The sequence below is a fragment of the Vigna angularis genome, chromosome 10 (assembly GCF_016808095.1).
Source record: "Vigna angularis cultivar LongXiaoDou No.4 chromosome 10, ASM1680809v1, whole genome shotgun sequence".
In the NCBI taxonomy this organism is placed as follows: domain Eukaryota; kingdom Viridiplantae; phylum Streptophyta; class Magnoliopsida; order Fabales; family Fabaceae; genus Vigna; species Vigna angularis.
The window spans coordinates 20,001,601-20,017,082 of record NC_068979.1 but is presented as its reverse complement, the minus strand read 5'-3'; positions in this window follow the sequence as shown (position 1 = coordinate 20,017,082).

Below are 15,482 nucleotides of genomic sequence, written 5' to 3'. Positions count from 1 at the left end.
ACCATTTTTGTCTAACTCATGCCCTGATAATCTTGTAGTCGATTACACGACATGAGTTGGGCAAAGATGGTCATGGACTTCACATACCTTGTTTGAAACACCTATATGGACTGTTTCGTCCACAATTAAATGGAACAAATTGTGTTTTGATACACTTGACACCATCAATGATGAGCAACATGAGACATCCATGCAAAAAATGGAAAAAATTACCCAGAGTAACACAGAAATGACCCTAGGGAGTCATGTTCTCCTAATTGGAGAGTAACATGTAACTTTTCATACAAATCATCAATTAGCCCCTGGTAATCGATTACAGGGACCCTATAATCGATTACTAGGGACTAATTGCTGATTTGTACGAAAAGTTACACGTTACTCTCCAGCTAGGAGAACGTGACTCCCTAGGGTCATTTATTTGTCCTGTCGATGATTTTATCTATTTTTTTGCATGGATGCCTCACGTTGCTCATCATTGATGGTGTCAAGTGTATCAAAACACAGTTTGCCCCACTCAATTGTGGAGGAAAAAGCTTTTATAGGAGTTTGAACCAAGGTAGTTCAACTAGATTCCCCATTATGGTTTTGCTTGTGTTCTTGGTGACTTTTTCCAATTTTTGAGATGGGTGAGTGAGTTTAATGATCATGCGTATCAAATTCATTAACATTCCATGATGAGAACATAGTTTGGTTTAATCCATGAATATTAACATTGAAAGAAGATGTTATGAATTGGAAATGTTCGATACAATCCATTACAATATTTTTTAAAATATTAACGTCAACATGATTGGAAAGGAGACATTCCATGATTTTATCAAGTAGACATTCCTCTCCTCATGAGTCAATCTTCCATTTAAAACATCAACAAACTTGGTTTTGAAAGAACGTTGCACAACTGCATAAAAAAAAACTTTTCATGTTAGAACAATCCAAAAAATAATTAACAAAACAAGAAACTCAAATTGGCAAAGGGGAAAGGGGAAAGGCTAAATGGAAAATGGGAAAGAGGAAGTGGGAAAGGGGAAAGGAAAGAGGAAAGGGAAAACGTGAAAGGGGAAAGGGAATAGTGGAAATACCTTGCTCCCATCACCGAAGTCACCGGAGTTTTCCATTTCCCACAACAAAATTAATGGAAAGGAGAACATGTGTCTCGCTGGGTTGCTTTGTCGAAGAAGATGAAGCTAAAATAGAGAGAAAGAAGAGAGAAAGGAGAAAGCTTGAAGAGAGAAAGGAGAGAGCTTGAAGAGAGAAAGGAGTGAGCTTGAAGAGAGAAAGGAGTGAGCTTGAAGAGAGAAAGGAGAGAGCTTGAAGAAAGATAGGAGAGAGCTTGGAGATAGGATGGAGAGAGAACGATGAAAGAGGTTAGAGAGAGGACGAAAATGAAAAGTGAAGAGAGGACAAAAATGAAAAGTGGAGAGAGAATGAAAACTGGGTTCAACATGAAAGGCGTAAGAATATGGGTATTTTCGGAATCATCAAAATGGTTAACCTGAATCCTTTTCCATGTCACCTTTTTACAAAAATTATTTATTTCAAACGGACCAATCAATTGCTGACCTACGACGTTGTCAAAAAGTTGGCAAAAATGAGTTGTTAATATATCGAGATCCAAAATTAATAACAACATCTAAAATATGGTCCATTTTGAAAATTAGAGTTTTGTTACGGTCTTATCTTTAGAAGATGTCTTAAAAGATTGAAAGAGAATGTGTATTTAAACTTTTCAGAATCATCAAAATGGTTAACTTGAAAGAGAATGGGTATTTTCGGAATCATCAAAATGGTTAACCTGAATCCTTTTCCATGTCACCTTTTTACAAAAATTATTTATTTCAAACGGACCAATCAATTGCTGACCCACGACGTTGTCAAAAAGTTGGCAAAAATGAGTTGTTAATATATCGAGATCCAAAATTAATAACAGCATCTAAGATATGGTCCATTTTGAAAATTAGAGTTTTGTTACGGTCTTATCTTTAGAAGATGTCTTAAAAGATTGAAAGAGAATGTGTATTTAAACTTTTCAGAATCATCAAAATGGTTAACTTGAAAGAGAATGGGTATTTTCGGAATCATCAAAATGGTTAACCTGAATCCTTTTCCATGTCACCTTTTTACAAAAATTATTTATTTCAAACGGACCAATCAATTGCTGACCCACGACGTTGTCAAAAAGTTGGCAAAAATGAGTTGTTAATATATCGAGATCCAAAATTAATAACAGCATCTAAGATATGGTCCATTTTGAAAATTAGAGTTTTGTTACGGTCTTATCTTTAGAAGATGTCTTAAAAGATTGAAAGAGAATGTGTATTTAAACTTTTCGTGGTCTCAAATTCCTGAGCAATGTAATACCATTGAATTTATAAAAACATAATATTTTATAAAATACTAAGCACATTAATATTAATTATAGCATGAAAGACTTATATAAGACTTAACTAAACATCTTTCGATTTCTTCATCTAATTAACTTGTCCAAATATTTATTCTAGTTCATATGATAATAAAAATTATGTTCAATTCTTGAAAAACTAATTAAGTTATAGTAAATAGACTATTGTTACAAAGTATTATAAAATATTTTTTCGACTCTCAATCACTCTTAGTTAATCACATTCAAGCATTCTTTTCACAAGACAATTCTAATACAACCAAATATTCTTTCAAAAAGTCACTCATATTTCATTCAAGTATTATTTTCACAAGTCACTACTAACTCGATTGTGTATTCATTTAACAAATCACTTAAACTCAAGTATTTTTTCAACAAATCATTCATAACTTAAGGTCAATATTCTTTAAATAAGAAGCCACTCTCGACATAATATAAATACATTATCTTTACGATAAAAAAAACCATTATTTATGCTTATTAAAGAGGATTGTGTCTTTCGAGATATATATATATATATATATATATATATATATATATATATATATATATATATATATTAAAGTCTTTTAACTTGTTTGCTAGAATAATCACAAACAATGTTCCTACATTATGACAAAAAAAAACTTGAGTAAAGTTTTGGCACTTGTGAAAAATAACTATTCTTATATTTATTTTTTCTTCAAAGGAGTGTCTTTAAATAGGTGCATGAGGAAGTACGTTGCAATCTTTTTTCTTTCATTGAGTAAATTTAAATTCAAACAAATGTCTTCTAACTTGAATGAAATATTGATTGTGATCTATGCAACATTACTTCATCTTGTCCTTTTTTATGCAATTTCTCTTATAAGTGACATTACTTATATCTATATTGCATAGCTTTTTACTTTAAATAATGACAAGTGCATGTTGTATTAGACATATAGTTGGATTAGAGTTAACATATACTATTGTCAAAATATTTAACCGACAATACAATGTTAACTTAAATTTCAAGATATATTTGAATGAAAGATGTATTTGATACATATTCCTTGGATGAAAAATGTTGAGAACATTTCATGCATCATAGACTTAAGCTTTAGAAATATTAATTCTCTAATATTCATGTTAACTTAAAATTTTGATCCTATTTATTGTCTAATTATCACCATTCAAGACGTAATATAAATCTTCATGGGAATTCATAATAGATTAAACAAAATATGTAACATCCCATAATCTCACACTTGATAATTCATAGTTGATATGTATATATGTTTTAAACTCAGATTTCAACTACAAACTCATAAATATAAATCGAATTCTTCTAATTTATTCTTCTATCTCTTTCTTCATTGGCACTGAATCAGACGACATTCCTTCATCTGCTCCCGTATAACGAATTATACGATCATCGCACAAACACAAACAAGTAGGGTGAGCTAACATGCAACAAATCATTTATAAAACATGCATAATTACTTTGATACACTCAACAAACATCATATAATAATTATGTAAGACACCCTCATACCATCATACAACAATTGCACCATAGACACTCATCCCGTCATACCACAATTCCTAATAGACACTCATCCCACAATACCCAATAGACACTCATTCCAGATGATACGTTGATGAGCGGTAACGGGAGGTTATGCACTTGTGATGACTTCTACTTCTTCTTACAAATACACATCCAAAATACTCCATATCATCCACAAGGTTAGTCCTCAACACTATGTCCAAAACCGGCACATAGACCAGGACCTCCTACCCCTCTCACCACCTAATTCATCCTTCTCTACTTGAGACTGGATGATTATTAGAGTATCAGGATAACCTCCAACAACAGGACCCTCAACATCAACATATACACTAATACCATATCATTACAGACTCTCTCCACGAGACTCATATCATGCTCATATTCCTCACTCATATTATACCATTACAAAATCTCCCCATAATATTCATATCATGTTCAGATGCATAAATTCAAATCCAATATAATAAAATACAATCATCACAGAAATCATACAAAATGAATATATCACAAAATAAATTAACAATAATAAAATATCACTATAAATGGTCACCGGAGAAGAATCAAACTCACCATAAACGCCAGTACATATGACTAGTCACAACTTACTGGATTTGACCAGGGTTGCTCTATGGTCAGGGATGTACCAACTCCGATTTTAAGATTCCTCTATCCTACCATCACAAATATAACCTTAATATAAACATTCTGGGGAACTAAGAAGTTGAATCTGGCATAGCCGGTTAGACATCTTCTTATGCTTCCAGAAAGATGAATCCATCACATATTTTATATCAATTAAGTATATTGCATAATAGTTTAACAGTACTTAATTTGTTCAATAAGATTTAAGTTAAAAGCCTATCGAGTAGACTTCCAGGAAAGAGAGGTGTATCACAATGGACAACTTAAGTACCAAGTCTTTCCTTAGCCAAAGTGTTCCTCAACTAGTTTTTAACAAATTTCTTATTTACAGATTCAAAACAACAACATATAATATTAACACAGAAATTCAATATAGATAGATATACAGTAAGCACATATGTTTTTCATTAACAGTATTCACACAGAATTTCAAGACATGAATAGTAATAAAACAATACTAAATCATAATATAAAAGCTTAGAAAGGTTAGCTCCCCTACCTCTATTCCAGACTTAGTTTCTTGATCATAGGTTGTTCTCGGAAGGCTTCCAGAATCTCCACACTAAAATCCTTATTACTCTAAATTCTTCCTAATCTTATGATTTCTCTCTACTTCTTGGTGCAAAATCTCCCTCCCCTTGCTTGGTATTTATAGGCCAAGATTCTGGTACTATTTGGTGTTTTTTTTTAATTATTATATATATATATATAAATATATATATATATATATATATATATATATATATATATATATATATATATATATATATATATTTTATCATTTCAACTACCGAAAGATGCTTTGGTGTTTTGCTATTTCAATCACCGAAAGTTTCTTTGTCCATTTGTTTTCTTTTTTCTTTTTCTTTTCCTTTTTTTTAAACAAAAAGGTAGAAAAGAATTTGAAATCACCACAATTTTCTACCATTTAAGCTACCAAAATTTCTTATTTAGCTTTCTACATTTTCTTTTTACATAAACTTATTAATTATATTTTCCATTCATAAAGATAAATTTATTACTACTAATAATAAAATTGTTACTATTAAGGTAAATATTTTTCATAGGTCTTACATTCTCCCCAACAACAAAAATTTTCGACCTTGAAAATTCTACACTTCAAGAAAATAATTGAGGGTATAATTGCTTCATTTCTTCTTCTAGTTCCCATGTAGAGTTACCTGTTCTCTTATCCCAAACCACCTTGACTAAATTGATAGTTTTTCCTCTAAGTTCCTTTGTTTTAGTGTCTTCTATACAAACAGGTTGTACTTCCACTGAGAGATCCTCTCGGATTTGAATCTCCTATATTTCTAAAATGTGAGAAGGACCAGGTACATACTTTCTTAGTTGGGAAACATGAAAAACTGAATGGAGATTGGCCAACTGAGGGGGTAACACAATCTCGTAAGCGACTGGCCAAATTCGTCTCAAAATTTGGTATGGACCAATGAACTTAGGAGAAAGTTTCCTCGAGCGAAGGGCTCTTCCAACACCCGTGGTTGAAGTTACTCGCAGGAAAACATGATTCCCAACCGCAAACTCTAACGGTCTCCTCCTTTGATCTGCATATGATTTTTGTCTATTCTGAGAAGCCTTCATTCTTTCCCGTATCAATTTTACTTTATTGGTGGTTTGTTGTAGTAGCTCAGGTCCTATTAAAACGGATTCACCATCCTGATACCAGCACAACGGAGTTTGACATCGTCTGCCATACAGAGCCTCATAAGGTGCCATACCTATGCTTGCTTGGAAACTGTTGTTATAGGTAAATTCCATAAGAGGAAGTATTTCATCCCAACTACCAAGTTGATCTAATACACAAGTTCTCAATAGGTCTTCTAATAACTGGATATTTCTTTCAGATTATCCATCAGTTTGGGGATGATACGCGAAACTCATTCGTAATTTGCTGCCCATAGCTTCCTGTAGGGTTTGCCAGAATCTAGAAGTAAATCTTGGGTCTCTATGTGACACAATGCTAGAAGGTACACCGTGCAATCTCACTATTTCTTTTATGTACAAATGTGCCAGCTTAGTCATTGACATTCTCAGATTTATTGCTAAGAAGTGAGCATTTTTTGTCAATCGATCAATGATGACCCAGATGGCATCATTACCTCTCATTGTTCGTGGTAAATGGGTAACAAAATCCATAGAAATGTTATCCCATTTCCACTCTGGTATGTCTAATTGTTGTAGCATTCCTCAGGCCTTTGGTGTTCCACTTTTGCCTTTTGACAAGTCAAACAAGCCGCTACAAACTGCGCTACTTCTTTCTTCATTCTAGGCCACTAAAAGGTCTCCTTAAGATCTTGATACATTTTAGGCATGTCGGGATGCATGCTAAAACGACTCTTGTGTCCTTCTTCAAGGATTAATCTTTTTATCTTTGCATTGTCTGGTACACACACTCTACTTCTAAATTTTAATACACCATCAGGTCCTAACCTAAATTCTTTAGTTGGTTCTGTTTTGATCAATTCTACTATCTTTTTCAGGTTAGGGTCCACCAATTGTTTCTCCTTGATTAAACTTAGAAAGTCAGTAGATATAGTCAGACTACTACATCTAATGAAATCTACTTCATATTCCATATGTAGCTTTAGATCTCTGAATTTCTCCACCAACTCTAATTCTTTGATCATCATATGGGAAACATGTACCGTCTTCCTACTCAAAACATCAGCTACTACATTCTCCTTTCCCGGATGATACAAAAGTTCAAAGTCATAATCCTTTAAAAATTCCATCCATCGCCTTTGCCTCATATTTAGCTCTTTCTAGTCAAATAAGTACTTCAAACTTTTGTGATCGCTGAATACTTGAAATTGGACACCATAAAGATAGTGTCGCCAAATCTTCAGAGAAAACACCACTGCTGCCAATTCTAGGTCATGAGTAGGATAATTCTTCTCATGAACCTTTAATTGTCTTGAAGCATAAACCACTACCTTCTTTTCTTGCATGAGCACACAACCTAACCCCTGGTGTGAAGCATCACAATAAATCTCAAAAGACTTACTTGGATTTGGGATAATCAATATTGGTGCACTTGTCAACCTTTGCTTCAATTCCAGGAAGCTTTTCTCACACTTATTCGTCCAAACAAACGGTTGATCTTTGCGAGTTAGCTGTGTTAAAGGCGCTACTATTTTAGAAAAACCTTCTATAAATCTTCTATAGTATCCAGCTAAGCTCACAAAGCTCCATATTTCTATTATAGTCTTTGGTATCTCCCACCTTAGCATTGCTTCCACTTTGGTTGGATCCACCGCTATGCCTTGAGCTGATATAACATGTCCCAAGAATTGCACCTTCTGTATCCAGAATTCACACTTTGACAACTTTGCATATAGTTTCTTTTCTCTCAAGATCCCAAGCACAATTCTTAAATGCCCATCATGTTCTTCTCGACTTTTGGAATAAATGAGTATGTCATCTATAAAGACTACGAAAAACTTATCTAAGAAGGGTCGAAATATTCTGTTCATGTAATCCATGAACAAAGCTGGAGCATTAGTGACCCCGAATGGCATAACTACAAACTCGTAATGCTCGTATCTCGATCTAAAAGCAGTCTTCTGTACATCTTCAGCTTTAACCAAAATTTGATGATACCCAGACCTTAGATCTATCTTTGAAAATACTTGAGCTCCATGCAACTGATCCATCAAATCGTCAATCCTAGGCAGAGGGTACTTGTTCTTGACGGTTAGCTTGTTCAACTGCCTGTAGTCGACACACAATCTAGAGCTACCATCTTTCTTCTTCACCAGCAGTACCGGTGCCCCCCATGGTGATACGCTTGGTCGGATGAATTGTTTTTCTAACAGCTCTTCAATTTGCTTCTTTAGCTCTGCCAACTCTGCTGGGGCCATTCGATATGGAGCTATCGATACTGGTCCAGCTCCAGGTATTAAATCGATGGAGAATTCTACTTCTCGTTGTGGTGGCAATCCTAGTACTTCTTCTGGGAACACATCTGTCGTAACCGGAAAAAATCGCGACGGGACGACGATCCGAAAAGGAAAACTTAATTTTGAAAAAGAGATTTGGAGTCACCACCATAGTTTATTCTGGAAAACTACGGAAAAACCATAAAATGATAAGGCATGGTCTGCGAAAATGAGATTCTTGGTTCGGGAGTCGGTTACGTGTAGGGAAGGTATTAGCACCCTACAACGCCTGCCCTAAAGCAGTACCTTTAATTAAATACGCGAATATGATGTGGTTTTCAAAATGTTTAACTATCCCCTAAAATAAAACTCTAAAGAAACAAAATTTTGCAACACTACTAGACTCAATGGGCCCAACACTATTCTTTTTACAACCATGACAAGGGTGTGAATTCCTCTATTTTTATTTTTTTGCACAAATACTTGTTCACACAAATGGAAAGGGAAATTATGAATTGAAAACACAAAATCTTCATAAACATTTTTTTATTTTTTCCAGAAATTCAGATGCACTGGTTCAAGAGAAACCGCATATGACAACGGGGCCTAATGGGCTCAAAAACTGTTCATCTTTCATTTTCAGATTTTTTTTACTACAAATTCAAAGAAAATGACAACTTGGAAGATTGTACTCTAAAGACATTGTTGAAAATTTGCACTTTGATACTTTTTTGAGATTTTTGGATTGACTTTTATTTTACAAGACTACAAAGAAAACTAGGTCAAGCTTGGACCTGAAGAAAAATCGAACCAAATGCAAAGCAGTCTGAGCTTAACGGGCCGGACGTACCCAAATGTGAGTGCGACACAAGGAATTGAAAATATTTTTATTTTTTTTGTTTTAAAGTGAAGTTTGACATTATGTGAAAATTATGAAACATGATGAGGGAAATATTTTTTTTTTTTTTTTTTGAGAATTATTCCATGAACTCGATAACAAGATAAATGCGAAACAAAATACATATGAATCAGAACATGTACATTTTTATTGCTCTAAATTTTTTACGTTTTTTTTCTTTAGGTACATTTATTTGCTGAAAAAGAAATGACAAAACGATCTCCCTTTCGTGTCTTAATCGAAGGATGGTACTTAAAGTTCTAAGACCACATACATGCACTCACCAAGATGGTTTCCTAATTCTTAAATCAAGGCCACCAGAGCTATGGCTCTTTCCACTGTCTCTCCACAACAGTCAGAGTAATCAACTAGATGTGGAGACACAAATGAAGAGAACAGACTCTAGCTGGAGTTCTCACGATAGCCAGACAGGAAGTACATCCTAGAGTGACACCGCTACACAACCCCTCTATTTCTAAGTTGCGCTCAGACCCGGGTATAGGGCCTCACTCATGATATGCATATTGTGTGGAGGGAGATTATATTGTAAAACAACAATTGCAAAAATAAACACAGATAAGTAGAAACAATTATTTCAAACATAAATAAAAAGTAAAAGAAACTCACATGCAATTATTCCAAATATTAAACATAGATAAAGACAAAGGGAATAAAAACACAAAAGAAAAACCACATCGAATTCGCTTATCTAATTAAATGGCCTAACTCTCTAATCCCCAGCGGAGTCGCCATCTGTCGCAACCGGAAAAAATCGCGACGGGACGACGATCCGAAAAGGAAAACTTAATTTTGAAAAAGAGATTTGGAGTCGCCACCATAGTTTATTCTGGAAAACTACGGAAAAACCATAAAATGATAAGGCATGGTCTGCGAAAATGAGATTCTTGGTTCGGGAGTCGGTTACGTGTAGGGAAGGTATTAGCACCCTACAATGTCTGCCCTAAAGCAGTACCTTTAATTAAATACGCGAATATGATGTGGTTTTCAAAATGTTTAACTATCCCCTAAAATAAAACTCTAAAGAAACAAAATTTACTTTTTTAGTTTTTTGGGCCCGACAAGGATTGACCTTGCTCCTACGTATTCTCATTCAGAATGAGAAATCAGGGTTCCGTAGTTCGTTTAGAAACTGTTTGAGAAAATTGTTTGGAAATTTGTTTTTTGATAATTTGGATTTTGATAATTTGGATTTTTGGGAGAGTGAGCCTGACAAGGACTAGCCTTGCTCCTACGTATCTCCACTTTTGATGGAGAATCAAGGATCACGTAGTTCTGCAAGGCGATATTGTTTGTTGTTTGAAATTGTTGATGTTTTTAGTTTTTGATGATTTCACATTTTTTTGTATTTTTATGAAACAAACAGGAAAGGTTTTTAGCACAAGGACGATGCGTGCGATCACACATGTGCCTAAACCTTTAAAACATTTTATTATCATTTGAGAAAAAGGAAAGGTTTTTAGCACAAGGACGATGCGTGCGATCACACATGTGCCTAAACCTTTGAAATATACTTTTATTTAAGAAAGAGAAAAGGTTTTTGGCACAAGGACGATGCGTGCGATCACACATGTGCCTAAACCTTTAAAACATATTTTTTTGTAATTTTTTAATTTTACTTTTAATTTTGTATTTTTCTTTTTGTCTTTTATTTTATTTTATTTTTTTATGAACAAATCTGACAAACAATAGATACAATATACGAGAGTTATCACCACTGAAAATAAAACAAATCACGAAAAAAGTATTAAAGAGCATAAAAAAAAACAACCAATAAGCATAAAAGTGTAGAGATAAAAACCAGAGGTGTGGAAAGAATTGAAGCTCTTTGGTTTGGGCCCAAAACCTCTCTTTTTTGTCTTTGTACCTGTCAGGGGTGTAATGATGAAATTTGGAGGTGCATCCCAAGATGTGTTAGGTCCAAATCTTTTTTTCTTTCTTGTGTTTTTTTATTTAATTGTTTGCACAGTGGGCTTAAGCCCCAAATGGAAAGGGGGTGTGAATATGAGTTGCGCCAAGGAGGCATCCCACGCTAGGCCCAAAGCCTCTTTTCGTTCCCACATCAGAAACCTAGGGTCTCCTTCCCATCCAGCAGCAAAGGAATCTTGGGGCCCCTTCTTCATCTTCTGCGGCAGCCATCTGCCCCTCCGACGAGACCATCCCGCCGCACATCCCCGTAGCTGACCGAGAAAGTCGCCGGCGACGTCACTTATGGTGGAAGCACCGCCGGACACCGTAGAGTCTCCTTTTCTCTCGCGCTCGTTCTTCTTCGAAAATGGTAACCCAGGGAGGGGTTGGCCTTGCACGCGTCGCCACCTCCTCCGCGCATTTCGCCGCGAGTTGCCTCCACCGTCGGAATCGAGCCCTGGCTTCTTCCCTTCGCTCTCGTGTCTTTGTGCCACGCCGACGCTGCTTCTCGGTAGGGCCAACCTCCGCAAACCGAAGGTCGCGCCAGTGATGCCGCTCGCCGCCGGGGTCGTCGCCGGTCTTGGCGTCAGGTCTCCTTTCTTGCTCTTTTCCTCTTCTCCATCTGATCCAATGAAGGATGAATCGATGATGAGTAAGGAATGAATGTTCTGAGAATGAAAAAGTATCAATTTTGTCTGTGGACGGTGATGAAACCGAGGGTGGAGGAGAATGAATGATGATTGATGTTGGATGTTGGCCGTGGTATCAGGTGTTGGTAATGAATGAAGTATGTGGTTGCTATGGAGATTCGAAGAGGAGGATAAGGATGGTAGAACTGGTGTTTGGTTGTGTTGATGATGATGGTCGTGAGAGGCCTTGGTTGTGGCACTGGGTGAATATGGATGATGATTGTGGAGATGAAAGTCTGTGGGCAGAGGTTGAGAGAGTCAGATGAAGATGATAGGCTGTTGGAGGTGATCACAGGTGAAATGGAAGTATAGTTGGAATGGTTACGGGTGAGGGGTGGAGAGTAGTATGTTATGGATGAGAGGAGCAGAGGGAGCCAGTGCCCCACGGCTGTGGTTCCTGGATTGTGCCCCCCTTTGCAGTGAAGATGATGGGCTCCTTAAATTGGCATAAGGGGTGCCATTGTCGGCAGCTTTGATTGGGGAATTAGGAGCGTCGGCAGCTCTCATTGGAGGATTGGGAATTGGTGGAAGAATTTGGTAGGCAGATAATTGGAGGATTGGGAGTGTCGGTAGCTGTGATTGGGGAATGCAGAAATTATTGGGTTGGTGGAAGATTATAGACAGACATAAGTGGATGGTTGGTAGTAGTGGAAAAATTAGTGGAAGTTTGTTAACTATGGGATGATGGAAGTGGACCATGGCAAACTGTTTGAGAGTGTCGGCAGCCTTCATTGGAGCATTGTGAGAAACAGGTGGGAATTATGGACGAACGTTCAACTGAGACGAACGACCATTTTAAAATATACTACACTGTTTGGACGAACGCTTCAGACCGCACAGACGAACGCTCCCCACGAACTGAAATACATCATCAAGGCCGAACGTTCAAAACATCACCAAGGCCGAATGTTTTTGAGGTCGAATGGTTTGAGATCAAACGGCCGAAAAGGGAGGACGACCATGACGAACGCCAGCACACAAACGACCATTTTTAAAACAAATGACTATTCGGACGAGCGGTACAACTAAATGGACGAACGTTCGCACTAGGCATAGGACGAGCGTCCACAGTCGAACGCTGGAAGAAAATAAGCACTAGTACGAACGCTGAAGTAGACCGAACGTTCATTAAACAATATGACCGAACGCTCACTAACACAAACTTGCTAGGCCGAACGGTTGATGACGAACGTCCAAAGGACCGAGCCGAACGGGTCGAAGATGATCGAACGGTTGAAACTGAGGACGAACGTCCTAAATGAACAAATGGCCGAACGGCCGAATAGTGAACGCTTGAGGATGACCGAACGGTTGAACATGAGAATTGCCGAACGTCCTAGAAGTCAGTATGGACGAACGTTCGAATAAGGCAAAGTATGAATGGTGGAGGACGAACGTTCGTGAAAATTCAAGGACGAACGGTTGCAGTGAACGGAGGACGAACGTTTCGAAGTTGGAAGGATCAGGACGAGCGCCAGGATAGCGAGGACGAGCGGTTGAATAACGAGGACGAGCGTAGATGGGGGGAACGAATTGGTCGAGCGGTCGCACAAAGCATAGGACGAGCGTTCAAAACCGAACGCTGGAATAAAATAAGCACTAAGGTACGAACGCTGAAGGAGACCGAACGTTCAAAAGAGGGACCAAGCGTTCAAGTGATGACCGAACGCTTTATTAAACAATATAAACCGAACGCTCATTAAAAATATAAACCGAACGCTCACTAACACAAAACACATCAAAACCGAACGTTCACTAAGAATAAACATGACCGAACGCTATTTGCTGAACACCACAATGGGCCGAACGTCCAAAACCGAACGCTGAAGACATATATCATTGAGCCCGAACGTTCATCAAATCATTATGACCGAACGGTTGAAGATGAGGACGAACGTCCTAAAGAACCGAAATGCCGAACGGTTGAACAGTGCAAAGAACGAACGTCCTAAAGGACCGGGACGAACGTCTGTGATATAAAGGCGAGGACGAACGTTTTTTCCTTTTTTATTTTTTTATTTTTTCTATTTTTATTATTTATTAATTAATTTTTTTTTACTCTCTTCTTTTTTTGTTTTTTTTATTTGACACTCATGATAAAATAAATTTATTAGTCAATCCGGACGAAATTGGGTGTTGACAACATCACTAAACTCATTAACTATGGGAATATCAAGATTTTGGTCATTTTTCTCAACTTCCACATGAGTCAAGATAATGAAACACGAAGATCCTTCTTTTACTTCTTTTAACACTTGTTGTAATGACAACAACTCTGCTTCTTCAGGATCAGGGAAAATCAACTCCTTCTTATTGGAGTCTATAAGGATATGATTGGCAGATAACCAATCCATTCCTAAGATTACATCTAAACCTTGTAGAGGTAAAGATATAAGATGTACTTTGAACCTACATCCTTCTACAACTATTGGACATTGAGGACACATCCTCGATGTTTTTATCAATTTAGAGGTCGGTGTAGCTACTATAAGATAATACTACAGCTCTTTCACGGGTAGGTTCAACTCTTGAATAAGAGTTTCAGACAAAAAGGAGTGTGTCACTCCATAATCAAACAACACATTCAAGTCTTTACCAGCTATAATACAACATCCAATGATGAGGTTACCTGATTTGGCAGCTTCTGCTCCCGTTAAAGCATAGACTCTTCCAGTCGCTTGTGGCTTATTGTCAGTCCTTCCCTGTTGAGGCGGTTGTTGAGGTTGAGTTATTTCTCTTCTGTTAGAGGGACAATATCTAGCAAAATGTCCTTCTGCTCCGCAAAGAAAACATTTGTTGCGCACAGTAACTTGTGGACAAACGCTCTTCAGATGAGGTCCTCCGCAGACGTAACATCGGATTATTTTCTGTTGCTGATGAGAATTCCTCTGAGGCTGCGGTCTTTCATAAGGTCGGATTCTTACATTCTATCCAACTCGTGAGCCAGATGGTCCTCCCACCCTTTGTGACTTTTGTTGAACTTCAATCTCACTTGTTAACCTTTCCGCAACTTTGGCATGTTCCACTAAAGCAGAAAACTCTTTAATAGCTAAAGGGTTCACGGCTAATTGTATGTCTGCTCTCAATCCATTTTTAAATTTCCTACACCTCTATTCTTCATTTGTTGGTTGGGTGTAGAAACGTCCCAAATGTTTGAACTTGTCTGCATACTCAGCTACCGACTTGTTACCTTGCACGAGCTGCAAGAACTCTACCTCTTTTACATATCTTACACTGTCCGGAAAGTACTCAGCATAAAACTTATTCTTAAAAACTTTCCAGGTAATAATCTCACCACCTTCCTTTAATACTAGCTTCATGTTGTCCCATCAGTGTACTGCTTCTCCAAATAGTTGATACTCGGAGTATGCCAACCTAGTTTCTGATGAACAATTTTTCGCATAAAAAATCTTTTCCATATTTCTTATCCATAGATCAGCCTCGTCCGGACTTGTCCTCCCATTAAAAGTGGGTGGACGATGTTGTGGAAAGTTTT